General features: G+C 42.1%; 1 long non-coding RNA gene across 1 annotated transcript in view; it reads right to left on the bottom strand.

The window, feature by feature from the left end:
- Positions 1 to 1,850: 1,850 nt before the first annotated feature.
- The window catches only part of LOC311236691, a 27,350-nt gene continuing 14,296 nt past the window's right edge, over positions 1,851 to 14,904 (bottom strand). The window contains exons 2-3 of the long non-coding RNA XR_014620237.1: positions 8,352 to 8,444; positions 1,851 to 2,048 (exon numbers count right to left, since the gene is read on the bottom strand). This is a non-coding gene — a long non-coding RNA (uncharacterized lncRNA). The remainder of the gene's footprint in view (positions 2,049 to 8,351; positions 8,445 to 14,904) is intronic.

The following is a 14,904-nucleotide window of genomic DNA, read 5'->3' as shown; positions in this document are numbered from 1 at the left end:
GGTTTAGCCCTAATGACCTGAGGTTTGGTCAGAAAATTGGTGGCCCCAATGCTGTTCATGATGTGACTATTCAGAGTGAGATGGTTGGGAAGGAGAAAGTGAAAATGGGAAAAAAGAGAAAGGACAAGAGAAAGAGAAGGGGAAAAAAGATAAAATCTCTGTATGGTCATTGTGCTGAGATGGATGATGTTGTTGTGCCCACAACTTTCCAGCACCTAATGACATGCGTCTGGGCGTGGTTGACCATTTAAATTTAAATGGTAGATTTTAATTATAGGGTTGACTCGATTGTTTTGAAGTACATTTCATCTTTTAACATCCTGTGTTCTTCTCGTCTCGTTTGTTCCCCAATCCCTTCTGTCTCTTACCCTCTTAATTTGCTTCTTAGGATCCTATGTTGCAGAGAGCGGAGGCAGGAGGGTGAGGGGAAAGGGTGACCGGTCAGCAGGGGTGTTGGAGATGATTTGTGTCTGAAATTGTGTTGCTTTGTTTGTGATTTTGATATTGATGTTGTTTATTTGTATATACCAGGGATATCTGGAAAGGTTATAAACTATTTTGATTTGAATTTAGAGGGAGAAAATAAATAGTTACATTGTAGAGTTTGCTGTGAGGTTTTTGAACCAGTGACTCTTAGTTTGCTTTATTTAGCTCTTTCATATCCCTGTTTGACAAATGTTTTTGAGACATTTGTATTTTTGAAATTGGTGTGTGCTGTTATCTAATGTGTAACCCTTGTTTTGTCTGTTCCCTAATCCCTACTGTCTCCTGCTCTCTTAAACTGCTTCCTAGGGCCCTATGTTGCTGAGAGCGGAGGCAGGATGGTGAGGGGAATGGGTGAAGGATAAAACGATGTTTTTGATTTGAATTTGGGAAAAAGTATTATTGTTACATTTGGGTTAGCTTGTTTGTAAATAAAAATGTAATTTGTTAATAGGGTAGAACCCTTTTCTTTAGGGGGAGGGTGTGACGACCCCCACTCTACCTGCAAATGGGGAGTCTTCTGACTCAAAGAGCAGGGTGGAGTGGGTAGGTCGTTACCCCAATTTGAATCACCTGTGCAGTGCAGAGAGCTGCCTGTAGCAACAGTATATATGTTCCCCTGTCTAAACCTTCTGTCTGCTTCTCCCATCTGCTTTCTCCACTCCCAGGCACAGGTTGTACCAACACCCAAGCTGCATCCTTTGACATATTATAGCACTGATACTTACACCAAACACACACCACAGCATACTTACTCACTCATCCACACACTGCACTCACCACTGATTCTTATACAAAACATTTCATTGTTCATGTCATTATGCTTTTGTTTGTTTAGATAGGTAAATTCTTTTTTGTTAAATTGTTATCACGTGTGGACTCCCTATTTGTCATAAATTACCTGTTTGTGACATTGCCTATAAAACATGTTTTACAGACAGTCATGCTGGAAGAAAGAACTACACAAAAATTCAGTGCAATTTAGAAATATAGAGAATAATATACATTTAATTAAAATATGTCCACTATAAACATTTACACATTGAATAATCAATTAATAAACAAACAGTTCAATGATACTATGTACTTTATCTTTACAGGAGCATGTGGACCATTCCACGTCCCTGTAGTTGGTGGCAACATATCAGTGACAACTGGAACAACAGAGACTGGCAACTAAACTTCAGGATGAAAAGAGTGTCCTTCCTGCACCTGTGTGACATCCTGCGACCCAGTTTGACACGCCAGAATACCAGCTACCGACGCCCTGTCTCTGTTGAGCTACGGGTGGCAATATGTCTGTGGCGGTTGGCAACCAATCTCGAGTACAGATCCATCTCTCACCTGTTTGGTGTTGGCATGTCCACTGCCTGTCTCATTACCCAAGAGGTTGTGACAGCCATAAACCAGGTCATGCGACGTCAATACATCAAGACCCCATCTGATGCGGAGCTAAGGGTGATCGTCCAGGGCTACAGACATAAATGGGGGTTCCCCCAGGTTGTGGGCTGTGCTGCTGGGTGTGCTGTCATCATCTTTGTTAAACTCCACTGAGCTTTGATCCCCTGTTAATAAAATAAATTACAGTGTGTTTAATTAAATTAATTATGTGAATAACAATTTAACCAAGAATGGTTTAGAACATGTCATAGGCCTGGCATATAATTTATAAATTCATATCCTTACATACTGTCAAAGGCTAGATCATCTAAAGTGTTTGAAGCTTTGGTGTGTGTGTGTGTGTGTGTGTGTGGCTCGCAGAAGTTTGCCTGGGTTATTGTTTCCATTAGGTGCAGGGCTAAAGAGCTCTGGTGTGAAGTGAAGAGAGAAACACTGTACTAGACACACAGAAATACAGATCACAAAAAAAAACTCTTACCACTTCTGTCTAACTCCAGATCAGCGGAGGCAACACTATTTTCAGTCGGTGCTGGTGATGATGCCGTCTGGGTCTCATCTTCGAAAGACTCGACAATATGTTTCGGGCTGGATGTTGGTCTTGTGCCAAGTATAGCGTCCAGGTCATCATACCAAGGGAACTTGTCTTTCTCGTCCCCCAAACTCCCACTTTTTCGCAGCAAGTCGTGGACTTTAATGTATTGCTGGCGCAGTTTTTTTATTTTGACGTGGCATTGATCCACCGTTCTATTATACCCCATTACCGCCATCCTCTCGGTAAACAACTTGTACACCTCGTTGTTTTTGTGGGTGCCCACAAGCAGTTGTTTTATTTGGTCTTCTGACCATATGTTGATAAGGGCTTTCACCTCATCATTCGCCCAAGTCTGTCCACGAGACATGTTTATAAAATTATAGTGGGCGGCTACGTGGTGCAGTGGGCAAGGCGCTCACCACAAATACTGGAAACTGAGCAGGGAACACTGCATTATCGCGATAGCGCCCCTAAGAGGATCTGGCCGGTATTGCACCTTCTCGAATTCATAGAGTAGGGTAGATCTGCAGTGCCGCTCGGCGACCTTGAATAGGTTATTAAAATGGAATAAAAGCAATAACAACTTGCCACGGATTTAGCCGTGCCTCTGTCCACGACGGGTGGAATCGAAACACGGAGATATACGTCCTTGGGCGCCATTGTGTTAATAAGACTACAATAAGACTACATAAGACTCATGACGGCTTCCTGTCCTCGCGTTTTCCGGTCCGGTGCAATGCACATAGTGCTGAAAATATACACTTTGACTGCTGTTTTTATAATAGGATTATGGTTATACTCTTGGCTACATTCGAAAAAGAAACACAACATTGTACTTATTCGAAGCAAGGATACCTAACGTTACATTTTCAACAACAGAAAGGGGCTGTTCGTCCAGCACAATACATTTGGTTATTTTCTTGGTTATAAGCTCTGCTTTGTTACCGTCTGCAAGGAGTTTCTCGCACTTCTGAAGGGTTTCCAGTGACGTTAACGTTAACTGCTGCTGCAAAACATTTCCTCTCTGCATTCGTGAACTCGACATAATGTTACTCTGTTTCCATGAAGTGTTTAATTAAGTCCATGGAGTTTCCAGTGTTGCTGCCACCATCGCTTTGGAGATGGTACACTCGGCTGTGTCGTGTTATTCGACAAGTATACACGCGAGTCCTCTGTATTTGTTTGTGAGTTAGCTCCGTAGCTAATCCGCTTCTAGTAGTTAACGTTACCCGTCTGTGACCCCAGTACGGTGGCCAGTACTCTCGGTTAGCCCTTTTACACCAGCAGGGCTCCGGTTCAAGCTCCAGCTCCGTTCTGGAGACTCTGAACTTTGGTGCTCTCTGGCGAACCGGCCCGTGTTCACACCCATTTAAGCAGAACCAACATTCCACTGTGTCAGTCATCAACAGGGGCGTTACTCAGGCGGAGGTAAAAATAATGCGTGGAGAAAGGCTTAGCGAGCCTCAACGCGCGAGCGCACACACAAAAGCACACACACACTGTATACGTTTGAAATTAATCGTTCCAGCAAAGTAGGCTTCTATTATTCAAATTACTGTTTTAATGGGTATCATAGTAGTAAATCCTACTGTAGAACATGACATTAGCATGACATCTGATTTATTAATGCCAATACTAAAAATTAGGGACAAACGCAATTGGCACAAGTGTAAATGATGGATTAGTCACTTACAGTTAACATCCGACTGATTAGCTCAACTGGTTAGTCCGCTGGCTGTGGAACCTATGGTCACAGCAGGGTTTCCGTTAGAAAAAATTGTTGCCGGTCTCCGTGACCTGCAAGATTTCAATCTACCGGACAAATGAGATTAATTCCGGTCATAGTTTATTGAGCTTTAAAACAATTGATAGGCAGGCTATATAAAGAATGTCATCCTCAAGGCATGTAGATTTATTTATTTACTAGGCTACTTTTGCGTATACAGTCATTAATATATTCCAAATAAAATAAGTCCCTCGATACTCCGTGCTGCTGCTGACTTGAAATAAAATAGACCGCGTATGTGGGCAGTCGGTCTGACACTAAACAGCAGTCTGTTATAATCACATTTTTATGAGCTAATGAATTCCGTTATATTGGACATTTGTATTAATTATATCAAGCGAAGAACTGAGAAATTTTGCAGAGAGAGACGGCAACATTATCGTGGGTTTGCGTGATGTATATCTCCACCTCCCAACGACTTGGTGCTGGTCATAATGTCCGGTGAAAACAACTCCCTCCAAGCACAACTTGACCACCCGAACCGTACCAAAACAGGCCAAAATTAAATAGCCCATGCGACGAACGATTCATTACATTCGTTTCATCGTTGCTCCACCAAGCAGCCGGTCCAACAATGAAAGCTGTTATCAGCGCGAGCCGGCCGCAGTTAGTTTGCAAGAAGCATCCAGCTGCAGACCCGCAGAGCAGCTTTCCAGGTCTGGGGACCGCACTGTGCCAGCAAAGCTGGTGGGTTCTGTGGGTCTGCAGCTGCATGCCTTCCGCAAATCCAGCAGCAAGCTCTCGCTGAGCGAAGCAACGACAACAAACGCAATGATTGTTTCGTTCATCGCATAGGCCACCCAACTCCAGCCCATCCAAATACAATTCAAATAATCAAACTGTGCCCAGAGGGAACTATTTTCACCGGACACTATGACCGGAGAGATTAAATATGTCGGACTTCAACAGATTTTGCCGGTCAAATACCGGTAATTACCGGCTAACGGAAACGCTGGGTCACAGGTTAAAATCTCTTGGTTCCAAACGTTATTTTTTTTTAGGTTAATTCATTTATCCACTCTGGTTGGATGGTGTATTGTACTTGTGCTGTATAATGACAATACATTTTAATCGAATCTCATTTTGAAATCGCTACGCTGCCTATTTTCCCTTCCCAGCCTTCCCAGAGACAGTGACATTTCTCTCCTCTCCCCAGGCTCCTCAAGGCCGTTCCTACCGCCGCCTCTACTGCCTCCATGAAGCCTGACGCTGCTGTGCTCTGTGCTTCGTGCCGGTTGTCGGACTATGCTCAAATCAACTCGAAATGGATCTAATCAGTGGATTGCATATTTTCGTCAAGGAAGCAGAATAAGGCTAACCCTCTCTGCCTCTTCGACATTTCAATCGGGCTACCAACTTGAAGTCGTGGACATTTGGATTATCGAAGCTTTTGGGATTGCAATAAGAAGATTTTGAATCCGTTTACCGCGCACAGGACCTACAAAAATGAACTGATTAAGACACTTGGACACTTGGACTAATGCAGTCATTTGGACGGAGTTGTTAAAACTCACTCCACTCAAATCAATAGTTATAATTCACTCTACTCAAAATCTCAACTCAAATTTAAATCGACGTGACTGGGGGAAATGTTGCCAGTCAGTCAGCCAAAAGCTTTGAACCTGTGACTAGTGATGCACGATATATTGGCCGCCAATATAATATCGGTCGATATGGCCGTTTTTTTTACACATCGGTGTCGGTCCGATATCAAGATAGGGCCGATATATATATATATATTTAAAAAATAATTTGCTCTTTATTTGATTATCATAAAAAAGTGTTTTCTATACAAGATATCGACATCGGTAAATATCGGTATCAGCCAGAACAGCAATATTAATATCGGTTATCGGTATCGGCCACAATTTTCACATCGGTGCATCACTACCTGTGACCATAGAATCCACAGCCAGCGGACTTACCAGTTGAGCTAATCGGTCAGATGTTAACTATGAGTGACTAATCCATCATTTACACTTGTGCCAATTGCGCTTGTCCCTAATTTTTAGCATTGGCATTAATAAAATCAGATGTCATATGTCATGTTCTACAGTAGGACTTACTACTATGATACCCATTAAAACAGTAATTCGAATAATAGAAGCCTACTTTGCTGGAATGATTCATTTCAAACAGTGTGTGCTCGCGCGTTGAGGCTCGCTAAGCCTTTCTCCACGCATTTCTGGAGCATTTCTTTATCCACTATGGTTGGATGGTGTATTGTACTTGTGCTGTATCATAACAATACATTTGAATCTAATCTCGTTTTGAGATCAGTCGCAAATTGCTTCCTGTTGAATGGATCGGTTGAGTGCAATGCCGACTCGCTACTTTCCCCCCGTTTACTCGTCTTCACAGCCTAGAATATGACACGCCCACTGATGACGTCACGGTTCACGAGGAAAAACCAACTATTTTCCGGTGCCAGCTGAGCACCGATTTGTCACGTTCTGAACCAATTAATCCCGGTGTGAACGCGCTGGCCGGTGCGAGATTACGTTCGGGAACCGGCTCCAGCACGGAGCCTGGCCGGTGTAAAAGGGCTATCTGTGTCATATTAGTGTGCACACCATAGATATATAACACCACTAGAGCTGCCGCGGTATCGGTATTACCGCGGTATCGCTGTTACATCATGCCCACCGCAGCGTTGGGCTGAATACCGGCATCACCGCTGTTTTTTATTATATTATTATTATTATTACGCTCTCGTTGGGCTTGCGGCTCTGCAGATATACCCTACTTCTCTGTCGAGATTCCAAGCGACCCTATTGGGTACCAGAAAAGTCACATGAAACATTGCAGACCACTGATTGGTCAGAAGAGAGACGCTTCACACGTTGGATCGTCTTGCAGTGCTTTTACTTCCTGAATCTCAGCCATTGATCAGAGCTCAGTCACAACACGGCTAATATACGTTAGCTCCCACCGGAGACCGGAGTGTATTACCGACGTACCGTCGCTCCTCAGGGAACGAGGCATAATGATTTTACTGCAACGAAATGTTATAATAAAAGCCCTTCGTTCTATACACTTGTCTGATTGAAAACTTTATTAACAGACCGCAGAATGGGTACAACTCGGCACGCTCTGAGCAAAGAAAGGAACTTAGATATTAATTGAGTAACGCTTGCCTTGCTATGTGGTCCGGTAAATACGAACGTGTAACTATACTAACGTTAATGCCACAAATCGAATGCCTTTGTAATCATAAGTAGTAACGTTATAATAATAAGAAGAAGAAAGGGTCGGGGGGGTAACCGGCGGGCGCGACACCGAGGGGAGACTTCGAATCAGTGTTTCACTTTTAATAACGAATGCGTGCATGCCGAATCCCAAACAATATTCATGCTGCAAAGTCATCCTCTAAAGATAGACATTTAGACTAGAGGCAGGCTATATGCTATATAAAGAGTAGACTACAAAAAAAATGCATTCAAACTTTTTTTTTTTTGTGTGTGTGCGGTAATACCGCGGCGGTAGGAAATATATTGCAAATGTGTGCGGTAAGGAAAACATCAATACCGCGGCAGCTCAAAACACTGTTTTGCCTTTTTCTTCTTTGAGCTTAAAATAACTCCACACAGCTGACATGATCGCGGCGCACTGCTAACAAGACTCACGTTTAGCTAACGATAACGTTGTTACTGTTCACGTGATGGCATGCTTTACAGCATGTATCGGATGGGGTAATACTCAAGTGTTTTTCCGATATCCGATCCCGTGAATTTGGCCAGTATCGGACCGATACCGAGTATCGGATCGGTGCCATCCCTAAGTGCAAGTAAGATGTTTGTGGCTGCAGGACTTCCTCCCCAAGCTGTCTTAAGAAATCTTATATTTACATGTGTTTGTCTGGTAAATTACTCTGTAAATGAGCTCATCTTGGTTTTGTCCTTCAATCCCAGCAGTGGAAACACAGACAGTTGTCTTTATGTTTATATGACATTAATCTGTATTTTATTTTAAACTGTGATTTTTTTAATGGTCTAATGTAATTTATTCTATGTATTGTCCTGTCTTTTATATGGACCCTGGGTCTGTAATAAAATGTAGATTGATTGACATCCATGAGGTGTTTAGGAATGATAGAAATTAAGAACAAAATTACTTTAAAGAATGTAAATGAAGTGGTAAAATGATCACCTCTGGCAAGCTTGTCCATGTCCAGCAGACCATCCTTGTTGTCACGGGTGATGGGAAGCGTGTGGACGTCTGGACAATCCATTAGGGTTTTCTCTAGACGTTGACACAAAGATCACAAATCCATCATGGTGGACGCAGTGGATTATTTGCCAAAAAAGTGAAGGCTAAATTACAGCAGGTGAAGAGAAAAAGATACGTTCATGTCATGGTTCATTATGTACAGAAAGAATTGCCTAAATCTGCCAAACTTCTTTTTGTTGTAGTGTACTTGTGCTGTATAATGACAGCTAATCTAATCTAAATGAGGGAAGCCTCCACTTCCTAACAAGTTGAAATAACGGTTTGCGACGGGAAAAAAGGAAATGTTAGCTTTAGGCTAGAGCGTGTTTACTTTAGTCTGTCTTACTCTCACTTTTACACTGAACTCAGAGTCTCTTCTAAGGAAGCCTCCTAGCTCTCCAAACCATGCAACATAAAATATGATTGTTCTAACAGAACAGAACAATCACAAACTGAGAAGGTTTAGTCAAGGTTTAGCAAACCACACATTGGATATGGGACATGTTACAATATGACTTACCAAGAGCAGATAACTTTGCGTCGTTAAGGTGTGAAAAAGTGTACTGATCCCAGACATGTAGGATAGTGTTATGTACTGATCCCAGACATGTAGGATAGTTTTATGGACTGATGCCAGACATGTAGGATAGTTATATGTACTGATCCCAGACCCAGACATGTAGGATAGTTCATGTACTGATCAGACATGTAGGATAGTTCTAGTATGATCATGTAGGATAGTTCTAGTATTGATCACAGACATGTAGGATAGTTCTATGTACTGATCAGACATGTAGGATAGTTCTAGTATGATCATGTAGGATAGTTCTAGTATTGATCACAGACATGTAGGATAGTTCTATGTACTGATCAGACATGTAGGATAGTTCTAGTATGATCACTCACAGACATGTAGGATAGTTCTATGTACTGATCATGTAGGATAGTTCTAGTATTGATCACAGACATGTAGGATAGTTCTATGTACTGATCAGACATGTAGGATAGTTCGTATGTTAGGATAGTTCAGGACTCCCTGGAAGAAGAGATCTTGTATCTCAATGGGACATTCCTGGATAAATAAAAGAAAATAAAAAAAAATGTATGTACTGATCACAGACACAAGTGTTAATTTACGTATTATGATGTCCATCGGCACTTACTTTATCAATTTTGAAGATGGAATTGATTGATTGATGTAAACAAGACGAAAGTCTTTCTCTGGTCTGCATCCCCTTAACAATTGTGTGTATTGAGCTATACTGTATTGTACCCATTCTGCAATCTGTTCATACAATTTTCAATCATTCAATCAATTCGCCAATAAAGGGGTTATAGCATGCGGGTTAAGTGATCATTATATGATATTCTGTACGCGCAAAAAGCTAAAACAAAAGGCTGGCTGTCACAAAACAGTCACATCTAGAGACCTCAAAACCTACTCTAGCGAGGCCTTTAACCTTGAACTGGAGGGTCTGGACTGGTCAGATGAGCTCAATGGTACACTGGTTGAAGAAACATGGATTGTCTTCAAAACCAAATTTTCAACAATACTAAACAACATGGCCCCCCTAAGAACCACCAGGGTAAAAGATTGCGCGGAGCCGTGGATGCACGCTGAAATACTGACCGCTATGAAAACCAGAGACAAAAAATGCTCTGAGTTTCGTAAAAGTCAGTCAAAGCTTACCATAAGCACGAGCAGTGAACTCCAAGCCCACGTGACTGAACTCAAACTGGAAAGAAACAGACTAAGAAATGATGTAAACTCCATGATCAAAACAGCAAAAAAAAATTTCATCAATGACAAAACCGAGGAAAACAAAAACAAACCATGTGAACTTTGGAAATTACTCAATAACCAACTAGGCTGCAGTAAAAAACTTAAAACCAGATTCTCAAACATAAACATAAAGACGGACAACACGCTCATCACAGAAAAGCTGGATGTAGCCAATTACTTAAATAGTTTCTTCACAAACATAGCCACAACACTGGTAAACAAACTACCCTCCCACTCAGGGCATTATGGGGTAGAACACATAGTAGCATACTACAAGAACCTAGGGGTCCACAAAGACGACTTCAAACTGGAAATGGTAACAACAGATGAGGTACTCAAAAAAACTGAGCGCCCTCCAACCTAACAAGGCCACTGGCCATGACAACATCCCCTCCAAATTCCTCAGAGACTCAGCAGCCGCCATCACCCCAGTCATCACACACATAATAAACCTCTCCATAAAACAGGGACACGTCCCCAAGGACTTCAAAATTGCGAGAGTGACCCCTCTGCACAAAAAAGGCAGTAAATTAGACCCAGGCAACTACCGCCCTGTTTCTATCCTTACCTCCATCTCGAAAGTCATGGAAAAAATTGTATACGAACAGGTCGAAAAATACCTTGCGGAAATAAATCGAATCTACGAATTCCAATCTGGCTTCAGAACATCCCACTCCACTGACACATGCCTTCTCTATTTAAACGACCACATCAAACAAGAGGTGGATGCGGGCAAATACTGCGGCATGGTCATGCTGGACCTACAAAAGGCCTTCGACACTGTCAATCACACCATTCTGATTGACAAGCTAAAAGCAATTGGTTTTGATAGTCTATCAGTGAGCTGGATGCAATCCTACCTGGAGGGGAGAGAGCAGATGGTGGAGGTAAACGGTACCCTACCCCCCCCCCCCTCACAGTAAGCTGTGGTGTTCCACAAGGAAGCATACTAGGTCCGCTACTGTTCCTAATTTATGCAAATTACATGTCGTCAGCTTGTGACTGCAACTTGTTCCTGTTTGCGGACGACTCAGCCCTGCTGGTCTCTGACAAGAACAAGTTACAGGTTGAAAAAACCCTCAGCTCAGAACTAGGCAAAATCTGCATATGGCTCGCTGATAACAAACTATCATTACACATGGGCAAAACAGAGTCCATTCTCTTCGGTTCAAATAACAAACTCAGCAAGACCGATGGCTTCTCAGTTACAGTGGGTGACAATATTGTCACAAGGAAAGAAGATATTACCTACCTGGGTTCCATCCTAGAGGCAAATCTTTCCTGTGACAAAATGGCATCCAATGTAATAAAAAAAGTCAACCAACAAACTCGATTCTTGTACCGGATCTCCTCACTGGTAAACAAGAATACCCTGAAGACTCTAGCAGGAGCACTCATTCAAGGGTACTACGACTATGCTTGCACCTCATGGTACCAGAGCACCTCAAAGGCGCTAAAAACAAAATTACAAACATCTCAAAACAAACTGGTCAGACTACTGCTTGACCTTACTCCTAGAACCCACCTCACCCCTGCCCACTTTGACAACCTAGGATGGCTTAGAGTAGACGACGAGTACAGCAACTTGCAATGGGCCTGGTCTACAAGATACACTCTAGGGATGCCCCGATCACGTTTTTTGCCACCGATACCGATCACCGATCGTCGTGAGCCATATCGGCCGATACAGATCCGATACCGATAGTTTTTGATTAAAAAGAAATTAAAAATTATTTTATATAAAAAGTTTTTTTCTTTTTCTTTTTTTAATAAAATATATATATTATATAATTAGACTTGTACTTGTATTATCTGCGAGACATCGCCACCACGCAACAAGTCAAAATGCTCGCTATCTGCAAACAGCTCCACTGTCTGTGTGTACTCTAGTGGAGCTGTTTGCAGATAGCGAGCAAAAGGATTCTCCGGCGCTGCAGCGGGACCCCATTGGTAACGTTAAGTGCTTTGGTCATTTCACATTCAGCAAGCCCTCAGCTCGAATACGCATTCAATCAATGTTATAAGACATTGATATCAGGAGCTATCTGTAGCTACTGCTAGCCGGCTAGATGACGTTAAGACAACTATTTAGTTCAATCGGACATTTCGTTTTGAACAGTGAATTAACGTCAGCTAACGCGAGCTAATGGAGGTATCAACATGCACTACAAGACTTGCTGGAGCATTTGTTGATATCAGGAGCTATCGGTAGCTAGCCGGCTAAATACCGTTAGACAATGCCTACTAAAAGTGAATAGTTGACTGGGTAATTTTGTTTAAACAGTAACGATAGCTAGGTAGCTAACGTTAGCTCAGGTCGAATGCACTATCTAGACTCAGCAGAGGAGGTCCGCCTCCTCTGTGTTTACAAACTCTACACGGGTACGGGCGGGGCTAGGGAGGAGGAGCAGTTTGCAGGTCCTGTGCGTCTGAGACAAGCGAGTGAGATATCCACTTGATCAGTTTCCGCGATCGGCGAATATGACTAATTATCGGAATTCCCCGATCGCATATTTATACTGATTATCGGCCGATAACGATCGGTGGCCGATCGATCGGGGCATCCCTATACACTACACGACCAAGGTACCCATGTATATGTCAAAATACTTCCCAAAGGTCAGTGAATACCACGATCACAACACCAGAGGGAGCTCCACAAATCATGTTAAACCCAGATTCGGCTCAAACAAGGGACTAAACTAGAGATGTTCCGATACCATTTTTTCCTTTCCGATCCGATTCCGATACCTAAGCTTTGGGTATCGGCCGATACCGATACTTATCCGATACCAGTGCATACATAAAAAAAAAAAAAAACGATATTATATAAATTATATATATATATTTTTTTTACAGATACTGTTTTATATATACTGTTTTTTTAGTAATAACTAGAAAGTAATGGTATTTATTCAACAACGGTGATTGTATAGATTTGTATTAGTATCATTAATCAATGAGTATGGGGCTGCAGCACTGCAGATATACCCTAATCCAATGATCCACACGGACATTAGACGGTGTTGCACTCGCTACCCAGTGGCTCTGCAGATATACCCTACTCAGTCTGTAAGCTAGTAGCAGATAGAACGTGCATGTTGTGATTTTTTCCGATGCAAAATAAATATTCAACATTCTCTTTTGAGACTCCGCCTCAAACTCTTATCATTTGGCACTAAAAGCTAAACATTGTCACTGATATGGCTGTCCCCAACATGTCATTAATTGTGTACGCAAGGTGGTCGATCAATGACTACGTTAATGTGAGCTAGGTTAGCTAGCATGAGCTACCGGTATATGGAAAGACTAACGTTACTGGTGACATTGTGATTTAACTTGGAATACTCCTTTGCCAACTTGCTGTACTTTGCTTGCAGGTCTGCAGCCATTATTGCTGGATTATGAATAGCCCCAACTTTAGCCAAGGTAACGTTAAAGCTAGCTTTCGGTTAGCTGTTCAATGCTAATAACACCAGGCACCAAGCGAACCCATCAGAGCTCCCCGTCAACAGCGCTCTGGCATTGACACTTTAATTCACGGTCGATTAAGCACACGTTTGTTTTATAATGCTCACTCAACAGACCGCAGTGTTGTTGATAAATTACGTGGGAGCATGTCTATGTTCCCCGGGTTCTATGTTCCCTGCTTTGATTGATTGATAGATTGAACATTTTAGACCACCAGCCCTGATTCCAAACTCTAACCTTAACCAGTTCGAACGAGGGCCTAAGCTTAACCGTTCGAAACAAGGCGGACATTAATAATTAATAAAATAATAAAAAATTATAAAATGTTCAATCTATTAATCAATCAAAGCGGGGAACATAGAACCCGGGGAACATAGGACCCGGGGAACATAGGGATGATCCCAATTACGTCATATGGTATCGGAGCGCAGCATTAGAGCAGCATCGGCCGATACCGATACCAGCATTTTAGGCAGTATCGGCGGCTTTTCCGATACTGGTATCGGTATCGGAACAACTCTAGACTAAACACGTTTCGCAATTATGCCACATCAATGTGGAACGCCCTACCCAAAGCTGTAAAGGAATGTGAATCACTACCCACTTTCAAAAACACTCTAAAAAAACACCTAAGGGAGACTGCAACTCGAAACTGGCCCCTGTAAATGTCCGAACACAACCCCCTCCAATGTACAGTAAATTACCAAGTATGGTCTTGTCAATAATCCAATGTAGGGCTGGGCGATATGGCCTAAATATGATATCACGATATTTTCTGACCTTTCGGCGATACACGATACGCATCACGATGTTTTTCTTTTTTCCCCCAAACAATTCATTATGAGGCTTACCAAGTATTTGAGTTTGCAAGCTAACATTAAAGACAAAATAAAATACCCATGCATTTAGCATTTTTATATTATATATTAGATTTAGATTATTGGATTATTAGATTATATATTGCATATATTTAGCAATGAGATATTATATGATTTAGATATGAAATATGATGAATTGAAAATGGGGGACCCTGATGTAAACAAGACGAAAGTCTTTCTCTGGTCTGCATCCTCCAGTCCACTGTTGACTGTTGTTGTATTGAGCTGTACTGTATTGTACCTATGCTGCAATCTGTTAATAACGTTTATATTCATTCAGTCGGCAAACATAATAATTTTGATTGACAGTCGCATCTGCCAATTACGTCACATCGCTTGCACCCGCCCTGCTGTCCTTATG

The sequence above is a fragment of the Notolepis coatsorum genome (genome assembly GCF_963971535.1).
Source record: "Notolepis coatsorum genome assembly, chromosome: 11".
Classification (NCBI taxonomy): Eukaryota; Metazoa; Chordata; class Actinopteri; order Aulopiformes; family Paralepididae; genus Notolepis; species Notolepis coatsorum.
The sequence above is the reverse complement of the archived record's forward strand: the minus strand, read 5'-3'. Positions and strand labels throughout refer to the sequence as shown.